This window comes from Accipiter gentilis, chromosome 20 (assembly GCF_929443795.1).
Source record: "Accipiter gentilis chromosome 20, bAccGen1.1, whole genome shotgun sequence".
Classification (NCBI taxonomy): domain Eukaryota; kingdom Metazoa; phylum Chordata; class Aves; order Accipitriformes; family Accipitridae; genus Astur; species Astur gentilis.
Window position 1 is genome coordinate 1,395,851 of NC_064899.1, and position 24,141 is coordinate 1,419,991.

At 44.0% G+C, this 24,141-nt stretch overlaps 1 protein-coding gene and 1 non-coding gene across 2 annotated transcripts in view; one reads left to right on the forward strand and one right to left on the reverse strand.

Moving 5' to 3' along the window:
* Window positions 1–14,722, reverse strand: part of SEMA5A (semaphorin 5A) — a 327,513-nt gene extending 312,791 nt beyond the window's left edge. The window contains exon 1 of the mRNA XM_049823923.1: window positions 14,543–14,722. The gene's annotated coding sequence lies outside the window, so the exon portion shown is untranslated. The remainder of the gene's footprint in view (window positions 1–14,542) is intronic.
* Window positions 14,723–19,736: 5,014 nt separating this feature from the next.
* LOC126048796 (small nucleolar RNA SNORD123) lies at window positions 19,737–19,805 on the forward strand. Its single transcript, XR_007508983.1, has one exon. It is a non-coding gene; the product is annotated as a small nucleolar RNA SNORD123 (small nucleolar RNA).
* Window positions 19,806–24,141: the final 4,336 nt, after the last annotated feature.

A 24,141-nucleotide genomic window follows, 5' to 3' on the forward strand; every position in this document is an offset into this window, starting at 1 on the left:
GAGCGAGAAAGAACAACACATGCTCTTGTTACCACTCTCTGAAAACAAACACAAGAACTAACACCTATACTCAATAAATAAGTCATAGGAAAATCCTTTCTTATTTCTACAGGTCATTCCAATTGATTTTGAAGAAACCTCCTGCCCCTAGTCCTTCAAAAGCCTACGTCCTTCTGCTTTTCCAGAAAGGGGCAGAAGGCAGCAGGATAATGGAAAGAAAAAGTCGGTACAGACCTTCCCCATACAACTAATCAGAACCCACTGTAATTTGCATGAATAGTGAAGCAATGAATCAAACCATAACACCCAAGTTCTGTTTTTCCTCAAGCTTTACATTCCCCTAATACAGGGGATAGCACTTTTCCTCAAGTTTATGTGGCCAAACTTCATTGGAATGCTACAAGTAAAATAGTATAAGGTGAAATAAATCACTGTGTGTTCATATATATATGTTATCAGAAATAAGTCAGGACAGACTTATACTCCCAGCTGAAGTCAGCTGGAATTGTGCCACCAACTTCCATTCACGCACGACCACATTAAACGACTCTGGCCAAGACTTTGTTTAAATACCTATGAAACACATTGCACATTCTGATGCCATATGAAGAACAGTAATAACAGTAAGTCAGCCTTGCATAAAACCATAAAACGTTTAAAATAAATATGTTAAAACCTACTTGAATAGCAGAGGGTGCTGAATACTACTTGGTGCTTGTGACCACCTGCAGTATCATATCCAGGATACAATGCTAATTTTAGATTTCTGGATGAATGCCCACTATAGGATATGCTATTTTTACTAAGTTCTGACATGCCCATCCAATGGCACATCTCCACTTCTAAAGTGGTACTGTAAGGCTATTAAAGCTTCCAGTTACCACTTGGCTCAAAACTGCAAACTACTACAAAGTTCTTTTTTGCAAAACTCTTCTTCATATTCTGATTGACTTTACATAATAGAACTTATGAATAAAACCAGAATAAATACCCAGAAACAGTATTTAGAAGAGGTCAGCTGTGATGTGCATTCGTCTTCCCTCCTCACCCAAAGCCTCTCTCATCAAACCCCCAAATAACAGTATTTTACATACATTACTGCAACTTTCAGCTCAATGCACAGAAAAACCATACAGAAATAGCCTTCACCTTCCAGGCAGGCTCTTCCAGGCGTCTGTACTACACTGACCACCCCTGCCCCTGTCTTACTGAGTAGCAAAATAGAATCAAAAATGTAACAAACAAACATGGTGATAAGCGTATTACTGTATTCCACATACCACCATGGATGCTGGGTGCCACCATTCATCAAGTTTCAATTTAGACCTGCAAGTCACAGAGTACGATGGATAATCAAGTTTTACATAAGAGTTTATACTACAGAGCTGCTGTCTAGCTTTCCCAAGGAGGTATTTTTAACCAAGGTACAGGGTCAGCAAGTTTGGAAGGAGCTTTAGCAATTAGGGTTTAAGATTTGTACCTTCCTCCTCACGCACGCTTCTTCCCTGCCACGTTTCAGCAGGTAGACTGAGACTGTTACGAGAGCCGTCTTCTGTTACAACAGATTTTAACTCATTTTTAATCACAGAGATTTAAATGTGAGCATAGTATTTGGCATGCATCCTGAAGCAAACAATAAGATATATCTTCTGCCAAAATCTCCAATGAAGACAATACCAATAGTTAAGGGGAAATATCAGCCAGAAACAGTTACATGAAGCATAAAACCCCCGAGAAAGAAGAAGTCTTTATTTATTAAATTAAGTGCAAATTTTTCATTCGAATACTTCTGATCTGTTTTTGTGGATTTTCTCAGGTATGCTTAATTAAACCCAGTCATCAACACCAACTTTGTTCAAAGGAGCAATTAATGAATATGGCACAGAAGCAGCTTAGCCCTGGAGGAGTCTCTGACATTTGTTCACAGTGAAGCCTGTTCATTAATTGCTCCCTTTGTTCTAAGCCTCTTAATGATATTTTTGACACAACACTACAAGTCACTGTGACTTATTCCTCACAGCTAGTGACATCTACACTATGTTAAGTTAATAAAACTACCTTTGAAAGATTTTCAAGTAGATATTTAAAGACACAGGGGAAAAGAGGTCTGGATGTGCTGACAGCAGAATAAAGAAGCTATATTGAAATTCTTACTAATATCTCCAAGTACACTTTGTATTACAGATAATTTAAGCAAACATTTTGTGTTCCATATTCACCATAATTAATGGAACTCGGGCAGAAGTCCGCCATGCTATTCCGACCTATTTGAACTGTGCTCCCACACCAAACTGAACCATAATGCTTCATAGGTCTTCTGCTGATCATAAGTTCTCAGACAACCAAGAGGACTGGCTTTTTGGTTGCTTCAGTAAAAAACATGGCGCTTTTTCTTTTTTTTTAAAAAAAAAAAAAAAAGGAATAAAATGTGGAGAGTAAAGAGTCTGGCTCTGGGTTATGAAGGAACTACACCAAACCAAAAGATCTCTCTCCAAGAGTTAAAACAAGGTTGTTGCTATTTCATGCTTACTTCAGGAACTCAAAAGAGATAAGCAAAGCCATCCTGTAAACTAAAGCATGTACTCAGTGTGCACTTTAGAAGTCTGAAAAATTAACTCGTTAATCTCCATAACACGTCCAGAGTATCACATCATCCCTAGTAGAGCTCTCCTGCAAAACACACATCATATTTCACAGAAGAAACACAAAGCAAATAACAAACAAGCTGCACGGAAAGTTTGTACCTGGAGAACAGCCGAAAGCCCTGTAGATCCGTACACCTTCAACACACAAATGAAAACGGTGTCCACTCTCAGAGCTGGTGACATTACTCCAATTATCCTGACCCAGTTTTCCAACTTGGGATTGAGTTTCTGTAATTCATGTTCTATAGCAACTCCTGCCTGCCAGTTATGTACATTAACACAGCCGTCAAGTATCACACAGTTATATTTGTGAGAAATTCTACGTTAAGCATTTCATTAGCTAATTGTACACCTCTAAGTACTTAAGAAAAGTAGCGCAACAGCAGCGGATACGGTTAGCTGGAGCCTTGTTTCTTGATCCAGTCCAGAGGAGGCAGACCCTGCAAACGGCCGAGCCGAAGAGGGCAACGCGGTCAGTCCATGGGAGTGCGGGGGGTGTAGTGGCAGAGAGAAGGAAGAAACGTTTTCACAACTTTGCAGTTGCCCATATCCAGTCTACTGGCTCCCACCACATTGTTCTCCTACGACACACGGGTTCTGGTTTCCTCCGAAGCTTTCCAGTCCCACTCACCCAACACATCCTCTCCTGCCTCTTGTTTCTATCAGCTGTTTCCCCCCTCTTGCCCACTACCCACCTCGTTATCTTTACTCCTTGAACGAGGCATTAAAAAAATAAATAAATAAAAACACCCACCCACACAACAGCAGCTGCCCTTCCCTGCACTAAGCTTCAGGACACAAAGCAGCAGGAAAAAACCCCAGACAGCCGCATGGGTGCCGGCAGGCTCCCCCCAGCCCCAGCACCCCTACTTGCCCAGTCCAGCAACCGGGATGCACTCAGCCTGGGCCACGGACACGCGGGAAAGGGGACCCGCACGTCTTGGATGTGACAGAGGCAACGTGACGCTCGGCACACCTTCCGATGGCTACCTGAAGGCTGAGTTTGTGCATGGTTTGCTCACAGAAACAATTTTACCTGCTGGGATACCATCTTGGCTGACTTACTAGAGAGCGAAAGCGAAAAAGAGAAATTCCACATAGATACAAAATTCACAACAGGCTGACATCCTTGATGGATCAGTCAGAGGGATCAGCAAGCTACACCAACACTGCCAGTAACACCTTTTTATTTATACGCACAAAAGAATCACTTGAGTATCAAGAGAATCATTTGTTCATCAATACATTTACACGCATGTAACCTATTAGCAGAACGCAGGAGTACCCTAGCCTGTCTTATACCTTAGGCGTCGTCCTGCACATGACAGATGTAGCAGAATTAAGTCAAATTACTCAACAATAAAGCAAGGGACATTCTGATTTTTATTTTTTTTTTGCCTTAAAACGTACACAGAGCTAGAAGGACCTCAACAGAGCATAAGAGTTCATTTTATTAGCATTGCTATACTAAAAGGTAGATAACAAACCCTGTAGAACATGTATTTCCAAAATCGTTTGGACCAGCGCTAAAGTCAACCCTCAATATTCCACCGCCCTTCATTAGCATTAAGCAACCTAATCTTTAATTGAGAACTCTACAAAAGCAACATACTAGTGTACATTATCTCAAATAACATATTAGGACCTATTGATCCCACTTTTGGGACTACAGCTGCAGTCTGAGGGAACAGAAAAGGAAATAACCTGAAGGATTTAGAAATTAAAACATAACAACTGTACTTAAATCTTACACAATACACAGACTTAATCACAGCCTGGAGCAAGAGTGCATGGCAAGATATACCATCAAATCAGAGGCAAGCTAAGGAGAAACACTTGCACTTACAAAGTGCTCATCAGCTTTCAGAAAAGTATATTAAAACCTCAAACTTCCATGCACGTTCCTATTAGTCTAGTCCAATTAGCTTGTCCATGTTTCTGGTCCATCTAAATTAACATAACTTCATAATTTACCAAAATTCTTCTGATTCAATTGTATCTTCTGAATCCAGCCAAATCACATCATGACCTCTGCCTTTAAAAGATCCCTCTATAGCCATCATGAAGGATTAATTTAAATTACATTTCTTTTATTAATTTTTTTCACTTTCCAGCAAAGGTTGCTCCATTCTCTCCTGCAGTCCAGCTTGCCAGAATAAAGAAGTTTATGAATTTTAGATATCACACATAATCAATATTTGATGCCAACATTTCTTTGCTCTTCAAAGAGATGAGCTCGTCAGAGCTCAAAATAAAACTATCAACTACCAGAACAGTGTCCTGATCTCCATTTCAATTCACTTTGTCTTTTGGCACGGTCTCGTGCACTAACCACTGGACTGAAGCTGATAAGTTCTTCCCAGCAGAAAGGCCCTCACTGTCGTTCCACTATTATTTTGTTTATCTGAGATGCTGCAGCAGCATTTTGACTAAACAAAGGCAGCATGTGATCTAGCCAGTACCACTTTTTGACAAACTGGAATAGACTAAAAATGTGTGTGTGAACGCACACGTGTGTATGTATAAGAGAGAAAAAAGTGTACACACACCCACGCACCCCTACATACATACACATATATACATTTAAAAAAACCTGGAAGGTAAGGTTAATTTTGACCATGTATACAGTAAACCAGGAAACATTTATAAATGCTGTTTGCAAACAGTTCTTTAAGAAGTTACAGGTGTCAGACATTTTATAATTAATGTACAGTTTTTAAATTATACATAGGTTTTACTGTCCGGAGGGCTCATTACAATGATCCAGTCATCTAACTAGAATAATTTGGGTCGCTGAGCCCCACCCAACAATTCCTACACAGAAGTTATTGCTCAAATGAGTTTTGCCTATCATAGCTTGCATTTAATTCTAATACGTTTGTCACACATAACTGAAGCATCTATCAACGCTCTAGTTCTACTATACGGATGTGTTATACTTGATCTTTCTTTGATGTTTCAGAACCTTGATCAAACCAAACACATCGCCCATGGGACACGGGCAGCTTCTAGTCAACAGCAATGCTAGACGGAAGGCAGTTAGCTAGCGTCTCCGGCTTACTTCACGCCACACTGCGTAAGACAGCAGAAACCTCACCGTCCCGATGGCTTTGCACTGAGGGACTCGCATCCTTCAAGCATGGACTTCTCTGTGTGAACAGAGATTCCGCTTGTAGATGCCTTGCAGCAAGGATGCTATATTTCCATTCGGTTTTGAACGGCCAGGTCTGCCACCACAAAAACTGATAATGGAAAACTGATGCAACAGCTTTCTCTGGCGATGAGCTCCTGCGACCAAGGGATAAGGAGTACAGTTATCAGCCTAAATGCCATTAAAATGGTGAGAATACCTTGGGAACTACTGCTGCAAAAAGAAGCCAAATGAAACACTATTTCAGAAGATACTCACAGCTAATACACCAGTTGCCATTACTAGGGCTGAAGAGATTATCAGTTAGGTCTGCTCAACGCTTCCCCCCGACTCCCGTCAGCTGCCTACAAGAGCAATTCCAAACTCTTTTCAGTCACGGTATGACATGTAAACCTGAACAATATCATACCAAGTCTTGCTAACTCAAATCCTTACAACTCAGTCACAAAAGCAAGGCTCCCATAAGCACTCCAGTTTACAGAAGCCTAATGCTTGTAGGACTAGTTATACAATGATGGAAGTCAACCCAGATGTTACCATGAAGTCAAAGGGGTTTTTTTTCTCTTCTTAATGTTTTGGGATGCAAGGTGGCATTAGAAGTACCTAAAAGACAACATGAATGCTATTCAGGAACAGCCAGACAGTTTTTCCTAAGACTGATCGTCCCAGTTACCAACTATCTATAGATATTAATATAAACACTGACAGAAACATCGTTCTTCATATGAAGATTGATTTGTGGAAAATAACTTTTTACGTGGAGTGAGAACCTTCAACACTTATGCATAGTTTCTTATAAGGCTTCGAAATTTTAGTTTGCCAAATAAGCAAGAAGGAAACGAGGGACTCAAATGTGCCATAAAGCAACACTCCCCACGATGCAGAAAGTGGCAAAGGGAGATGAGCACCTGGCTTGGCAAAAAGTGAACCAAATCTGCTGGTTAAACCCAGAGATCTCCAGATCCTCAGGTTTCCTCCGTAACTGAGTTCTCTAGACCCAATCTATGGCTACAGATAAATCTTTGAAGGAGCCAGCATGTGCAGAGAGCTGGGAACAAGTGTGGCATCAACTGGTCTGCTCATTTCAAATGTCATTTTCAAAATTTTCAGTGTTGGCATTGTTAGCAATTTGCAGCTTATAAAAAAGGTCAAGGTTGATGAGACTAGCAGAAAAAAAAAAAAAAGCACCTCTCTTCTAAAGGACTTTTTTTATGGGGAATGCTAAATCTACGATATTACCACATACATACAATTATGAACCAGGCCTGATTTCTACAAACAATTCACAGTAGATCAAAAAGCTAAGTTAAGCACATGAATTGTTCCTCACAAACAAATGGAGCTCCCTATATTCGCAGTTATGCAATTCTTATATTTCCTCTTATTAAAATATCAGTGATACGCCTCTGCAACAAACTAGTTGTTTGTTTCGGTTTTTTACCTCCTGGAAGAAAACAATTACAACACAGCATCTCTATACCTGAAGTTGAAGGACAAGCTTCGTCAACAGTCGTCCTATAAAAAGACTAACGTGTGTTTTCCCAAGAGGGAGATAGCCCATTGAAGGCAATGCATGCATATGGGTATTCAAAGGAAAATAACACATTTGCTCAAGTTAATTTAAGAGCACTTTATGATTACAGGTTTGAGAGACAAATATAAAGACTCAAGTTAAATATCAGAATTAAGTGTTTACCTCTAGTTCAAGACTCTTTTTCTTCAAACCCCGATACTGGTCTCATTGGCCTTCAGATTAAATAAATTTGCAAAACAACCTTCCCTGCCAGTTATAGATAAGCAAGCAAAAATGGAATTTTCTAATAAAAGCTAGTTGCAAACTCACTTATAGAAAGATACCAAAGGAAGAAAACAAGGCCCTCCATCCAGACCATTAATTCAATTTAAAACAACAAACAACAGCAAAAAGAACAGCGATTCAGATGTAGAGCCCAGATCTGTCTTTTTGTTGTTATTGCTAGTTGCACTTTATTTTTGTTACCAGCAGTTAAAGGACAATGCCCAAGCTGCACTAGTTTCTCTTCGGTATTAAAGACTTATCTAATGCTTCAGGTAAGCAGCCTAACACTATGCATGCAGGAAAGCGATAGAAGGTAAACGGGAAAATCTTACAATTCTCTTGGACAATTCAGGTGAGCCTGTAGACTCTGACCAAGCTTTATGACAGAATTACATCACTTGTACAAGTCTCCAGGGCCTGGGGTAATGCCATTTTAGGACTCACAGCCACATTCATGGAGAGATTTTTCTCCCCACAAACACCAGCTTCTTCACCTCTTGCACGTTTCTCGATCTGTACGCATGAACTCATGCTTTTGGCAATTCGATGTAGAACAGTTATGTCGTTCCATCCTATCAATTCCAACCGCACGTATCAGAAGCCGTTATCATTTTTCAGTAGAGTAAGGTCTGACAGAGAAGCTCTGGAAGACTGAGCTCCAGTTTTTAACAGGTTATTACCCTGAATTTCCCCACTTCCAGACACACTCAAGGGCGATGCAATGAGGCATTGCCTCTCGGCTACCTCAGCCGATGAGTTTAGACCGCTGGTGAAGACGGGCATACATCTGTGCCTCAGCCCATCCGCAGCCTCCACAAGAGAGCCTGTTGCCTCTTATAAAACTCACACAAGCAGCTGTATGAAAACACTTTAAACCAGCGAGGCAAAACCCACCAGAGGTCTTCCGCCAGGCCTAGATTTCATTGTTATTCAAGGGACTAATCAGAATTTTTATCTGGATACACTCCTCTCCCCTCACCTGATAATACTCATTGCACACCTGCAGTTATGCTGAGACCAGTGCCTATGGGCCTTACTGGGATCACTGGCCATGGGTACTTCAAAGACAAAAGGTGTTTTTAAGACGATCGATTCCCTAACACTGTTTACAGTATGGCTCCACACACAGTGACACTGGCACGACTAAAGGACCCAGTAGACAACTGACTGACATAAAGACCCAGAATTGCCAAGGAGGACAACAAATTGTACACCACCGCTCTCTGACCAGCTCCGCATCCTCCACCTGTATCTGCCTGCCTTCTGGAACACAGCATCCACTGGTTTTCAGGTCACAAAGAGGAGCTTTTATTAGAGGACAGGAATTAAGGGGGGTTTCTGGTGGTTTGGGGGGTTTTTTTGAAGGATTTTATCAAGTGAGAGTCAGAATATGGATTTGCAGCGTCAGAAACAGATGCAAGAGACCACGACAATACCAGCATCATCTTTAGCTACTTCAGCATCACAGCTAGTTCATAAGGCTGATAAGAGTCATCAGACTCTTGGCCTACCCCAGGCTGACATGCCCTGAGGAGCACTATTGGGAAACAGTCCTCTCTATTCCCTTCCAAAGCTGCAATCCCATCTTGTGGCTAAACTGCAAGTCCTGTATTGCAGTACTGGGTAATAAAACACCAGACACAAGTAGCAATTTTGCGCACTTACTCTCTCCTAGACATTCTTACTGAGCATTTCAGTATCATTGCTTAGGTTTAAAAAATAGCAAGGAAAAGCATGCACTAGAGCAAGAGAAGCTAGATAAAACTTAGAATACACACACACGCACTGGTTTTGATGATAAAAATCGAATAGAACAACCATATAACCCCACCGCAATTTCAGAATAAGAAAGCAAACAAGACATAACAGAAGAGGCCATCAACAGCTGAACTGAGATTAAGTAAGATACCAGCCCAATGACTGCGGACAATTCCTTTCCACAGCCTCCAACTTTAACTCTGACTTAGTAAAGAAATCCTAAAACTTTGCCAGACTTTGAGAGACACAAGGCAATCCACTAAACCTATCCTCCCGTAACTGGCAAGGCCAGCAGTTTTCCTCAAGCAGTCAGCAATTTCACTCCTATCAGACAAGGTCAACAAAAAGGGTTCACCCCGCACGTCCTCTCCCATACCAAAGTCATTTCAGCAGCGCTGCTAGGGCACACTGCCTAACTAGGGGGGTTGCCAATGCAAAGGTTAGTGGGCTTCCATTGAAACCAGGTCACTGACATGATCCCGATTATGAAAACACAGACACACAACAGAAAAACAAACAAAAAAAAAAAGGCAGCAGTAATTTCTGAAGTGACTTTTTTTATGCTGGAGGAGACACAGAGTAGAACAATTGCCTAAATGTTTGTAAAACCACAACACAAGTATTCATTCGCATACCTTTGTAGAGATCACCAGCAAGAGAAATAAGTGATTCAGCAGCAATCTTACTGTGGGTCAGAAGAACAGGGCCCAAAATTATTAAAATACTCTCTCTAGAGCTACAGAGGCCTCATAGCTAACTTTACATTAAGGATTCTTGATTCTCAGTTAAACCCAAGTCTAACCGGACAGCACAGTTCAACAGCGTTCTGGGCTTCCACCTAGACTAGCAGTTCAGAGACGGAAGGCGGCAGCAGAGAAAGCAGCTCCATTTTTAAATTAGAGAAGGGCTGGGGAAAAGAAGGTGGGAAAGTCTTCACAATGTGCAGTATGGCCCATCTCTTCAGGCCATCCAATTCACGTTATAAGCCAATCCTGCAGCCATCACAGATGCTCTAATTCATTCCTCACGTGTATTTCGTAAAGCCTAAGAAAGCATCCCAGCATTACAGAGAGGGAAGACAGCAACAGGCTGCATTTCAGCATTCTGAAAGTTATAATTTGTGTAAGCTTCTCCTAAACCAAACCAATACTGCTAAGTGTTTGCATGTTGCTCTTCATCTAGCAAGGAGTTAAAAAAAAATCAGCAAATTATATGCCAAAGATTCAGAGCTACTCCATCAACAACCTCCAAATGAAACAGCAATTTCCAATGCTGGGGTTGGTAGCCACGAAAAAAAAGGTTGACCAGGTCTGTCTGAAATGAAGATGCAACAATTCTAAGGTATACTGGAGCTCAGGGAAATATCCTGATTTTAAAAATTGGAAAAGGAATTAAAATCTCTGTTATCTTGCTATCACACAAGGAATTTCATAACACAGATGAGCTAATTAGAGATAAGTTTGGAAACAATAATGCAGCTGACACTTTACACTGCATTTAAGCTTTTTCTAAAACAAATCATTCAAACTGTTTGAAAAGAAAAGATAACCTTTGAAAAGATAAGGTTTAACAGTTGAGTTAAACTCAAGAATTTCACCTGCGAAGGCCTCAGTGCAGACTTCGTATCAAACCCAGCTTTCTGCTAGTATCACTGACAAACATCAGCTCCTCTGTGAAGTTGCCTGACTTCCTAATACACGCTGGGACACAAGTACAGATTTCTTCCCAAAAGGTCCCCGAAGAGAGGTTTTATTAATACATTTCTACAAAAATAATGAGTAAGGAGATAAAGAGTTGATTTATACAGCAGACAATTGGATTGCATCAAAGTACCTCAGGGAAAACATTTGAGAATAGATGCACGAACAAATCCACTAAATGACAAAAGATTTACATGCTTTATACTTTGGAATATACATTCTAGCAAAAAAATCAGGAACAAGACACTAATTAGACCACAGGTTTGGGGTCATTAACTTGGTTTACATTTGCCACCTTCCTGAGAAATGTTAAGCAAATATACAATACTTAGATGCAACCTGGCAAATTTCTTAAATAAATAATCGGACACATTTACGAAGCAAACTAAAATAAAAGCCCCAAGCTTTTTTTTTTTTTTTTTTTTGAACCAGCTGAAGCCGTGACGTGGGCTGGTTTCTGTAAGGATTGCAGAGAGCAGAGTGCCACCTGCCTTTCACAGGTCACAGCTGCAATGCTGCAGCCTGGAAATTAAAACTAGCCTACCGCAAACAGTCGACAAACATATCTCAGAAGGGTCAGTTTGAAAAACGTTTACAGTGTTTGACAAAAAAAAAAAAAAAAAAAAAAAAAAACCAAAAAAAACCCCCCCACATTCTTTTGAATCTATTACAGCTTTATGCAACACGTTGGGAAAGAGAAAATGTATAGTCTGTAACTTAAGACTGTTTCTGAATAGGAACGCATACACATGCCGGAGAGGATTAAAGGATGATAACGATGAGAAACAGACTGATTAACAATAATTTGGAGAAGTCAGCGCCGATGAGAACTCCCATTAAACATCTCCATAAAATGATGTTACAGAAAATGAGAAGTTCCTCGGAGCTGCTTCCTATAATTACAGCAGCAGCAATACCAATTCATCTCAGGAGCTGTAGCAACTTTAGGACATATATTACCCAACATCAAGATCATATCAAAATTTTATAAACCAGATGTTAAGTCTAAAGCTAAATCATATATCACGGCTATTCAGAAGCCAGTCATCACAACATATTAACTACTTACTACATACTGCTTTACATTCAACAACACCGTGTTGGATTACAGGCACCCTCTTCCTCCCCCCCTCCCTGACACACACACACACACACTATCAACCGATAGTGCTGGTAGTACACACCTACTACCAACTGATAGTACTATCGACTGTCCACTTACGTGTCCTGCAGCAGGGAAATAACCCCGGGCAGCAGCAGGAGGGACGCAGCCCTTGCAGACCAGAGCGCAGCAAGGGCTCTGCTCCGGCTCACCCCAGGAGCTCAGCTGCTCCCGCAGCCGAATTCCTTCACGCAACCTCTAACACAGAAACCCAAGTTCGCAGGAGGCTTATGTTGTATTTCTGCAGTTCATGGCTTGTAACGTACAGTTTACTCACCGGAAAGTAATGAACTTCATTCAGTGAAAATCCTGTATTTGTACAGGACTACGCTGTATTTGTGTAAGACTACATCAACAGAAGTTAGAATCCACATGGTTTCCCTAAGTAGCTGGGGGCAAAGATAAAAACCCAACCCACACAACTCACTCTCTTCTGAGAACAGCAGCAATACATAGTTACACCCTTTGCATCTCTGCCCACCAGGAAATGAGTGCAACAAACCTGGTATAACCAAAGTTTACGGATCATTACAAAGTGCACGAGCACTCCTACCACCTTTTACAAAAACAGCACTGGTTAAAGATTAAAAGAAATGAGACGCTACAGATATTAATGCCTTCAGCTTCCTCAACCAAAACAAAACTGTTACAACATCCTAAGGAATAAGCAGTACGACTTCAAAGCAAGTGTTTACACTACTTAGTTCAAAACAACCTCTCGAACAGAAAAGTAAACTGCCACCCTCCAGAGCAAAATCTTCGCTCTCAGCAGGGCTCCTCACAGCTGTTCAGCATTAAAATGAGAAAACGAGATGAATCCATTAGTAAGTGTAACAAAGTTAGATTATCAGTACCTGCTGGAGAGGAAGGTGGGAACCCGGCACAAGATACACGAGGCTACCAGAATCTTTCACGAGACTAAGCGAGGTACCCAAGGCCATACCTCAGCCTTTCAAGGCAGCAAGACACTTTTGACTGCATACACATTATATGTATGACATCACCAAGCTCAACAATCCTTACTAAGTCAAACTTTGCAAAACTGAGTCAGAGTCTTACTCACGTAATGACCAGAAGATGCTGAAACTGCTAGCACTAAGATTTCAGTGCAGTTTCCGTTATGAAAAACTCTATTTTTACAGCACTCGAGCTGGGCTAGCATCACGCCAGCCTTTCACGCAAAAACTCAAACCAAGAGCAGTTCGTCAGCTTTCAGACAATACGGTCTTCCAACGCGCTACCTTGGGGCTGCCGGAGCACGCTACTGCCATAACTTTAACAACAGGTTTTAGTTTTAGGATGTTTTTCTGAGCTGTCATCTTGCAAATTCTATAAGCCACCTTTGCCAGGGTGCGTGTGCACGCCCGCACGGACCTTCCCCGGCCAGGGGGACGCACCGACAGCTCCCCCCAGCCCCGCTGCCCCCCAGGAACGATCCCGGGCAGATCGTCGTCCTGTCAATCTACCGTCCGCGCGTAGCATCTGGCACGATAGGGCAAACCGTAATCGCTGTCATTTCTCTGGGAAGCGATCCTCGCAAAAAGATGGATTAACGCAACAGACCGAGGCGTCTCCTTCTGCGTCGCCGCGCAACGGTCACCCAAACTCCGCAATTCTGAAAATGCCAAAATTCGGTTACGCCACAGAGGCGAGCCAGTCCGGTTAAATGACAGCGACAGCAAAAGTGGGTCGGCACTTCGGGTCCCGCTGCAGGCAGGACCGCCCCGCCGGGAACCCCGCGGTCCTCGGCCAACGGCCGGAGCCTTCGCGCCTCGTCCCTTCTCCCTCGCCAGCAGAAGAGGCGGCGCGAACTTCGCTCCCCGAAGTGGGACAAAACCCCTCCGAAACGGGCCGGGGCCGCCGGCCGTGCCTCCCCCCCCCCCCCCCCCCCCACCGCCCCGCAGCCGGGGCCCACCGACCGCCACGCACCCGGGCTCCGGCCCGAGGGACCCCTCGGCCGAGCTGCGGCCCCCCCGGGCCGGGAGCCCTCGGCTCTTAGCCCCGCTGCGGTTTGCTCGGGTTGTGGGGTCGGTTTGGGTTTTTTTTTTTTCCTTCTCTTTTCCCCAGCAAACGGGGAGAAGGGCCCCCGTGTTGCAAGGCTCGGTGGACTTTCGGAGGTTGGGGGGGGGGGGGGGGGGGGGAAGCCGGACCCGAGAGGGTCTCCCCCGCCTCCCCCGCCAGCTCCGCTCCGCGCTGCGGCGGCCGAGACCCCGGCCGGCCCCTCGCCCCCCCGGGGCACCCCGCCGGCGCCCCCGCCGGGGAAGGAGGGAGGCGGGGGGGGACCCCGCCGCGGGGAAAGGGGGGTGTCTCGGGGGGGGGGGCTGTTACCTGCAGACGCCGTGTAGGGGCTGCTGCACGGCGGCCGCTGCCCCGCCGCCTTCACGCCGCCATGGCCGCAGCCTCGCCCCGCCGAGCCGAGCCGCGCTCCGCTGGCCGCCCGCTTAAGTTTCGCGGCGCGGACGGGCTGCGCTGCTCCGGCTCCCACCTCCCACCTCCGCGCACCGGCTCCCCGCGGCACCGCCGGCCGGCACCCAGCGCCCCGCCGCGGGGGCGGAGCAGCGGCAACCGGGGCGGCCGCCCCTCCGTCCTGTCCGTCCCTCCGTCCTGTCCGTCCGTCCCCGGCGATGCGCGGGGTCGGCGCGCAGCCGGCGCTGCCCCGGGCTGGGGGGGAGGAGGAGGAGGAGGAGGAGGAAGGCGGGGGGGGGGGGGGGGAAATCTCGCTTTAATCCCTTCCCTCCCCCGCGCTCCCCCCTCCGGGCCAGCCGAGAAGTTGCAACTGGTGGAGATATTTGTGCTTGGGGGTTGGTTTGGGGGTCTTTCATCTTATGTTTTTTATACATATATTTTTATTTTTATTTTTTCCCTTTACTTACCGCAGCCCAAAAAAAGCACGACCTGAGGCTTCTCCCCGCCATCAGCGCTGAGCAGGGCGGCCCCAGCGCCGGTACAACTTAACCACAAGAAAAGCCGGCGAGCTGCGGCAGCGGGAAGGAGGGAAGGGAAGAGGGGAAGGGGAGGGCGAGGGGCAGCTCCGCCGGGGCCCCCGCCGGACGGGGAGGGCGGGCCGGGGCCGGGGCCGAGCCGCCGCCGAAGCCGGGGAGCAGCGGCCGGAGGAGGCGAAGGAGAACCGGGCGCCGCTCCCCCTCTCCGGCCCCGCCGGGACCCGGCGAGCCGCAGCCCCGCGTCCCGGCCCCGGGGGCGGGCGGGCAGCGCCCGGCGCTGAGGTTTTTGCCACCACGTCAAAGCCCGCGGCCGGTCCCTCTCCGCCCCTTCCCCTCCCCTTCCCTCCTCCCTCGGCGGCACGGAGGGACGTGTCAGCCCCGAAAGCCGTTCCCCCGCCGGCCCCCGGGGCGCTGGGACGTGGCAGCCGAGGCCCGGCAGCATCTGCCCCAGGTACGTCCGTCCGTCCGTCCGTCCGCCCGCCCGCGTGTCCGCGCTCCCGCTCTTCTCGGTGCATGCCTTTGTGTTTAGCCAACCCATCCGTGCTCAGCCGGGAGGTTATTTTTGCTCGTACGTGTGTTGCGATGAATCCCGTCGAAGTTTTTTGTCGGTTTGTTGGGGTTTGGGGGTTTTTCCCCCTCTTAACGGCAGCATTTGCACGTTTCTGCTACAAACCGCAGCAGAAACTGGCTGGTGGTGTCTGCAGCGAGACCTCCGTTTAGGAGACCAAAAGCACTGAGAGTTTATTAAAACAAACAACACCATGGAATTGATCTGTGCTAGAGTAATCCTATAAAAATATACTTAATTAAAACAACTAGAATCAAAACTTATCTGCAAGCCAAAGTGTTGCAAATCCAAACGGCCTCAAACAGCCGGCTCAAGGGAGAAGGTTACTTTGGCTGCGTTATAAAAGAAACTTGTTCAGGGAGAAAAGTTAATGCAAGTTTGAAATTATCACTAAAAATGAAGCTCTGGAATTTGAAACATTCTTTCTGATTGCTTCTTGGTATTAAAAAAAACCAACAACCAAACCCAAACCACAAAAGCAAATACTAAAGGCCAAACTTTTTTCCATTACAGTCACGTAACCCTGACAGTCAAGGATGTTTCTTTATTCATAACAATACAGTTCTGTAAGACACCAGTGTAACGTATATTTATGTAGGATCACTTTCCTGTGAAATTTGCTCAGCTCCAGAAAGTACTCGTATAGAAAATAAAAGAATACATTTTTACGCCTAAAAACTGCCATCAAAGTAACTGCAGATATAGGACAATTCACGTATATACTCCGTAACTCGTTTGGAGTGTTCTTAAGACATATCTGTTCACATCAGCAAGTCCTATGCTTTCTATGTATCTCTACCTATCACAATAACTTCAGACTTTTTCTTTTTAAAGAGCAGATTACACTTCTTTTTCCAGCTGCTGGGGGGGAGGGGGGAACCACCACCAAACCTCCATACTTTATCTATGCAAAGTAAGCAGTGTATATGCAAAACCAACTGCCAATAAAAAAACACCAAAATTTTAGCACCTGGAATGATATACATTTTAGCCCCTCACAATTCCTCTGTGGTTTGGCTGTGAAACAATGGGCATACATGTTAAACAAACAAACAACCCCCCCCCCCCCCCAAAAAAAAAAAACCTCACAACATTTATAGCTTTATATAATACTGGGTTAATGATGTACAGTACATCCTAAGAAAAACTCCAGTGGAATCATCCCCAGGGGTTTTAAGTCACGTGCTTTATAGCTAACTACCAATCTCATGGAAGAACAGTAATGATGTCAATGCTTAATTCTATTTCATTTTATTTTATTTTGAGAAGCTCATGGGCAAAGATGTATGAAACCAGCTGTGAGATTAACCATGTTTGAAATAAATAAAGCTACAAAAAGTAACATTATTTCACGTTACAGGTTACTCTGTGGTATGCCTACGTGCGGAGCTAAATGGGATTAGTTGAGCTAGAAGAGCGATTTCAGGCAAAGTAATCCCCAGACGTACTCTTGCAAGTAGTGGCTGAGAGTTTTTTGGGTCTGTACAAGTACCTTGCACAGTGGTGCCTCGGTCCCGCTGTGCGTTCCTATAATCAAAATAAATAAGGATATCCTAACATAATCTAGAAGTATTATGCTGAGGGTAGGGTAGAAAGAAGCAGAAGCTCTGCTATCTGATTTAAGGAAGGAGAAGAAAACCCTGAGGGGACCAAGTCCCAATTCCATCCAGCCTTCCTTCTAGGGTGGATCACCTCCTCCTCTGCCCTGTATTTCCCCTGCCATTATATTTCTCACTGTTACTAATTCTTGGTCCCTCCTTGCAACAAAATAGAGCCCAACACGCGTGTGAAAGCGGTCAGGTACTGCAGTTGGAAGAGGAATGGCTGCACAGCACCTTCAGGCTTTTGGCCAGTTTGGTGGGAAGCCAGGTTTCAGCTCCTCCCTGTGGCGGCAGGATATAAAGAGTGTTAGAAAGCAAGGAAGGGGGTGGATTTCCATCTGTTTAGGTGGGAAAGCCACGGTGTAAGGGAAGGCCTGTCTTCACATTACCCATTAAAAGCACCTTGACTAGTATGTCTGTCTTTCATCATTTAGAAAAACAAAATCAGATACTGTAAGCCCAAAGTTTAAGTTAGGTTAAAAGGAAAAAGAAAAAAAAAAGGAGGAAGGAGTTAGCTTCAGTGAAACTAAGCCTTGAGCTATGCTTCCATTGTAGGGAAAAGGGATTGAGAGCAGCTCGGCAGAGAAGGACTTGGGGGTACTGGCAGATGAAAAGCCGGACACGAGCCAGCAATATGCGCTCGAAAGCCAACCGTGTCCTGGGCCGTATCCCAAGCCACATGGCCAGTAGGTCGCAGGAGGGGATTCTGCCCCTCTGCTCTGCTCTGGTGACACCCACCTGCAGTTCTGCGTCCAGCTCTGGGCTCCTCAGCACGGGAGAGACATGGACCTGTTGGAGCGGGTCCAGAGGAGGGACACCAAGATGATCCGAGGGCTGGAGCACCTCTCCTATGAGGAAAGGCTGAAAGAGTTGGGTTGTTCAGCCTGGAGAAGAGAAGGCTCCGGGGAGACCTTATAGCAGCCTGCCAGTGCTTAAAGGGGGCTTGTAAGAAAGATGGGGACAGACTTTTTAGTAGAGCCTGTTGCAATAGGACAAGGGGTAATGTTTTTAAACTAAAAGAGGGTAGATTCAGATGAGGTATAAGGAAGAAATATTTTACGATAAGGATGGTGAAACACTGGAACAGTTTGCCTGGAGAGGTGGTAGATACCCCATTCCTGGAACCATTCCAGGTCAGGTTGGACGGGGCTCTGAGCAACCTGATCTAGTTGAAGATGTCCCTGCTCATTGCAGGGGGCTTGGACTAGATGACCTTTAGAGGTCCCTTCCCACCCAAACCATTCTGTGATTCTATGAGAAGACCTCGCTTCCATCACAATGACAGAGTTCAAAAGCTTTATTTTCATTGCATGTTGGTTTTTTCACTCCATTGAAAACATCAGTTATTTTTGTTTAATTCATGAGAAACATGCAGAGAAAAACTCTGAAACCTCACAGTTAATTGCCTGCTTTTGCTTTTTCAACCACATCATCTATTGCTCAGGAGAAACCCTCCTGGTGACCAGGACCTTCCAGAGCAGACCAGCCAGGAGCTTGGTGCATGTGAACAAGCTCCCTTTCCTGAACCAGTGGTAAAGAACACAGAGTTTGTGCAGTCTGGTATCTTGAATCCACCTTGCTTATGTGACCTTGCTGAGACCTATTCGTCAAGTCTACATCGCTGTTTCTTCCTTCTTTCCCATTGAGATTCAGGAAAGTATTTGGCCTGCTGCATTTGAGTTGTGCGAGTCCTCAGCGTTCCCACCCGCATTGAGCAAAGTCATCTGCCAAAGCTGGATCATCAAGAGTCTGCCATATTGGAATGTCATCCTCAGACAGTTCCCGTAGGGAAGTGCACTGTTAAAAAGCAGGACATGCAAAGCTGTAGCCCTGTAGTGTGTACCCCAGTAGCAGACACAAGACAAGTTCAGACTGAGCAAAATTTCAGTTGTCTTAGCAAAAGACACCATTGCAATACTTGCTTTAAATCACAGGGAAATAAATGCCAGAGTTACAAACACTCTCCTGTTTTCTGTCAAATTATTGTCTTGCGTTATGTGCTGTATTTAAAGGTTACACTGACTAGTACCTGTAATATCTATGAATTAGGAACAGTGAGACGAGATGCTAAATTACTTGGCTTTTGAGAGATAGATGTTCATCTGATGAGTTTATATTTACTGTTTGTGATCAAAAGAGAATAAAGTAGTATTTCTCATGGTATTTGTATGATTTAAGCTCTTTATAAACAAAATGCTTTAATTTTATGAATGCTTAAGGTGATATTTTCAACACAGCTATATAACATAAATAAATGTGCACTTGCATTTTTAAATGTGCGAGCTGATTTTTAATAATTGCCTCTTTCTTTTCATTAAAGTCTCTGACAAATAAGGCAGTTAAAGAAGTTGTTATACGAGCCTTAAATAAGGGCTGTCTAACTTCAGGTCCCTAAAACTAGGCAGATACTTGGTGAAAATGATGAATTCTGGGGTACTGATTCATGTGATCTGAAAAAGCCATCCATTTCCTGATTCACCTTCATATCTCCTCCAGGAAAAGAAGGAATATTTTACAATGAATACCTGCAGTCAAACGATTTTTATGTGTGTGTTTTTCTGTCTTTCAGCCACTTCCCAGAACCGATACTTCCAAAATGAAGAGGAAGGTACAAGTGAGAACAAAGAATGCCTTGGAGAAATCCAGTTGAAAAATTTGAGAAGTAGAAAGAATAAGAAAGGTTAATAAGTCTGGTCTCTTAAACAGGTCAGAATTTGGACTGGAATCATGAAAAATTACAGACATAAGACATAGGTCCCATTACATTTGAATCTAGATTCAGGGATTTTTAAATTAATACATAATAAGAATATTAGCATGTTTTTTCTTCTACTTTGGATGATAATATATTCTGCTGCCTTACACAACTTCCTTCCATAGACTAATTTAAGTTTTAATTTTTTGGTTGTTAGCCCCAAGACACCTCCTTTAAGTAAGCCAGGGTATGAATTAGCAATCCGTTAGTTGCTTCTCTCCGTCTGCAGGTCCGTACTCATTAATATTGGATTCCCGTGTTACTACATCACCCAGCAGTACAAGTGGGATTTGGATAAAGAGTACGCATGTATGACCTTATCACTGCCCAATGGGCTAAAGCTTGGGATATAGAGCTTACCTGGACTTCAGGCTTTTGTGCTGGCCTTTTTGGGACCATGCAGATAGAGAAGATACTTAGCGTAACTCCTGCCTTCACAGAATGAGACCATCACAATTTTAAGAAAAAATCTTAACCAGCCTTCATACTTTGGCAACATTTCTGTGACACTGATCTAGCATTAGGAGCCCTAAATCACATTTACCCCCTGAAAGCACACGGAGCAGGCAGCAAGTGCCAGGCAACGAGGCGTAACAGCATGGGAAATGACGGTGGAGTTGTCCACGCACAAGAATTTCATAGTAAGTTCTCCAAGTAAGCCAACTCCTAAGTCACCTTGTAAAGGTGATTTAGCTAAACTAAAGCAAACTCCTGTGTGAACATTTTTGTCTTGCCTTGAGCATATCCTAAATCCACAAAAAATGCATGTAAATTAAATTGACAGGAACAAAAAAAAGACTAATCAGAAAAGCGTTTTCCTATAAAGAGTCTCACTAACTGTCTTTAATGAGGGTTCATTTACGCCTTTATTTGAGCACAGAGCATATTTGTGTGACTAAGATCTCGCTCACCCTGTGGCCTTTCACTAAGACTCAAGGTGAACACAATAAGCTAGAAGTATTTGTCAAGAGGGTTTACGTAGGAAGTAAGACAGTCAGGAGCTTAACAAGATGCATGGCATATTAGAACAGATCCATTTTTTCCAGCTATACATTCCTTATCAGATTAGATCATTTATAGTAACAACAATAAAAGTTACAAGTCGATTCAAGTGATTTTTTTCCTCAGTTGCTCCTACACTGTGTTCAGTTGCCTGTTAGGAAAAAACTAGATGGAGTTATTTACCACAACTCTTTTTAGCCTGGAATTGTTAAAAACTGAAATGCCTAACATCTTGCAAGTGGCTATAGAAGTAGTATTAGGCAAAGACAAAAGGAAAAACAAATTAAAACTAATGAGTGTTTATCACTGAGAAATTAAAAAAACAAACAAAAAGCCACTTTCTGAATTCCTTTACTTTGCTGATTTTCCTTGGATGCTAAAGCACCCCCCTCGCAGTCTGGTCTGGCCCATCCCTGCTCTGACTCGTGTCAGACTAGAGCAGTGGGGCTGTGAGGGGGTTCCTACGTCATCCGAGACTTGAAAGCAAGCCTAGCCCGCAGCCCGGCAGAGTTTTTGTGCATCTCGGTTGGCACTTGTGGATTTAGCCTGTTCTGCCTGTCTCCGTTGAAGGTCAAACCTGTGAGTGTTAAATGTACACGAGGGAGATTCTCCTACCAAGTGTCATTTACAAGAGCAGATGCTGTGGGCTGTGAATTAGGGACAGTGGATATTGGTCTCACATCATGCTGCTGTTAATACCCCTGCTTGTATCTGATCGCTGCCCCAAATCCCTCCCATATGGTACACAAGTGTAAGTGTCTTTATTTTTTTTTAATGTTTTTCAAAAGTCACCTATAAGTAGCACAAAAAATATGTGCAAAATCTGTGTTGAGCTGAACTCTCTGCAGTCATACCTTCAGCCTTCATGCAGTGCTCTGTCCCCAAGCGATGCTCAAACCAAAGGGATCGATCCCACCGTTTCCCAAACAGCTGTGAACTTTGCTGGCAAAGTATAGTGCATCTGTTTATTGCAGGCAATCCATTTAAAAGTGTACAGCTATTTTCTACTGTAAGTTGTTTTTTCATTCAAATATGCATAAATCAGCCTGCATTGTAACTTTGTCAGTTCAGGGTATAAGGAAGATGATGTTCCTTGATGAGCAAAAGTAGGAAGCAGTAGCATTACAGGAAGATGGAATTAATATGCACTTGGTGATCCTAGTTCTAATACTACCGAACATCTGAGTGTTTGAGTTTTTGCCCTTAGCATTCTGCTACTGTCAGATGTTTGATGCAAGTTCAACTATTAAATTTGTATCCATCTTATTGCTTTCCATAGCCTGAAACAGTTGTAATTATTGAAATTATTCAAATCAGTATTGTATTAAAAATGTTTTTATTGGTTTTCTTTGTATTTTACTTAATAAAAAACTGCTCTGTTAAAAATGTTGTGTGCTAATTATTTGGCTGGACACATGAAAACACGCAAGAGATTTTGCTGAGGAAGGGAACACCTAGCCTGAGTCAGGTGCAAGAAGCCAGAATTTGATTTTTGAAACCTAAAGTTTCATAAAATAAGTCTCATTGCAAAACACTTGCAGGAGGAGGGATGTCCAAACATGCTATCAAAGAGCAAGAGCCACTGTTTTTTGTGCAGTTAGCCCCAGCTCCATTTGGATTACTAAGGCTTTTTACCACATAACGAGACTTGGGGTTTCATTGAAGAGACCAGGTTAGAGGAAGGAAACCGAAGCCAATGTTAACCTTGGAAGTCCACCATCATGCTTTAAATGCTACCAGAAGATACCAAAAGAAGACCAAGACTGTAACGTCTACACGCCTTGAAGAACCTCTTGTCTCTAATGGACATTCTCAATTCCAAGCAGAAGCTGAGGGCTTGCGGAGCGGTTGGTGTGTGCACTCATGGTTCTATATAAACATAATAAGGTTGTTCACTGTTGGTCCTCTCAATAGCCGTAGTCTTTGCTTACAAAGACTTTAAAGGCTAAAATTTTAAAAGTAGTTGTAGCATGACAAAACTACTAATTAAATTATTTGCATAAAAGGGTCAGATTTCAGTCAGGTTTGGCAGCTGTGGACAAAGATTCTAATTTAAAAGACAAGAGTGAGTAAAGGAAGAAATACATAGGAGCTACATGGCTAACACTATATTTTTATTCTAATAATCAATTCCTTCTACTAGCAAAAGAAGAGTGTTAATAATAGGACTCATTCAACAAGTAGAAAAAAACCTTGAATTACCTCAAGAAAAAAAGGAGGAAAAAAACCCCCATTAATCCAACTGCGGCCCAAAGCCTCCACACCTGCCGACATTCTTGACTTCTCACAAAAACAGGTTATGTATTTATGCCCCAAAGACACAGCAACTTGGACCACAAGACAGGAACTAATTCTACAGCGATGGACTTTTCTGAAGAAAAATCTTCCCAAAGCCGTTCGTTTTGAACACTGAGTAGAAGTGGATAACTAGAACAAAAGAAGAGACATGTTCTTTCCAAAGTGTGTACACAGAGGAGAAAAGCAAGCAGTCACTCAACCTTGTGTATGACTGGCAGCTTCTGGCTGTAGCATGACAAATCATCTAGCAAAAAAAAATCTGACGCGTATTCATTAGCATCAAGCTGCGGGAGAGTTTTACATAGCGATTTCTCCATGAGACAGAAGCAAACGCAGCGTCATAGCAGCTGCACATGGCAACAAGCAGCTCTGAAAAGCTCTCTCGAAGCCTGCTTTCCCCAGGCTGTGCCTCATGTCCGAATGGTGAAACCCCCAGGTCCTCCCGCTTTCCATACGCCGGGAAAGGTGTGACGGACGCACCTCCAGCCCTCGCCTTCTTGCTGCTTTCCCCAGGTGCCCCGGGCTCCTGCCCTCCCAGCCTGAGCCCAGCCTGGCTGGTCCCTGGGCAGGGCAGAAGCGCGATGACCAGGCTAGAGCTTGGTGCTGGCGGCTGGACCGCTGCCGACCACCGGCTCTCACGCGCGCTGCTGCTTCCGAGAGAATGGCAGGGGCAGAAAACGTGCTCTGTGGTCCGGATGGGACTCTTCGGTGATTTCAAAGACTATTAGAGATTAAATGATAGCTTAATCATCATTTTAGGC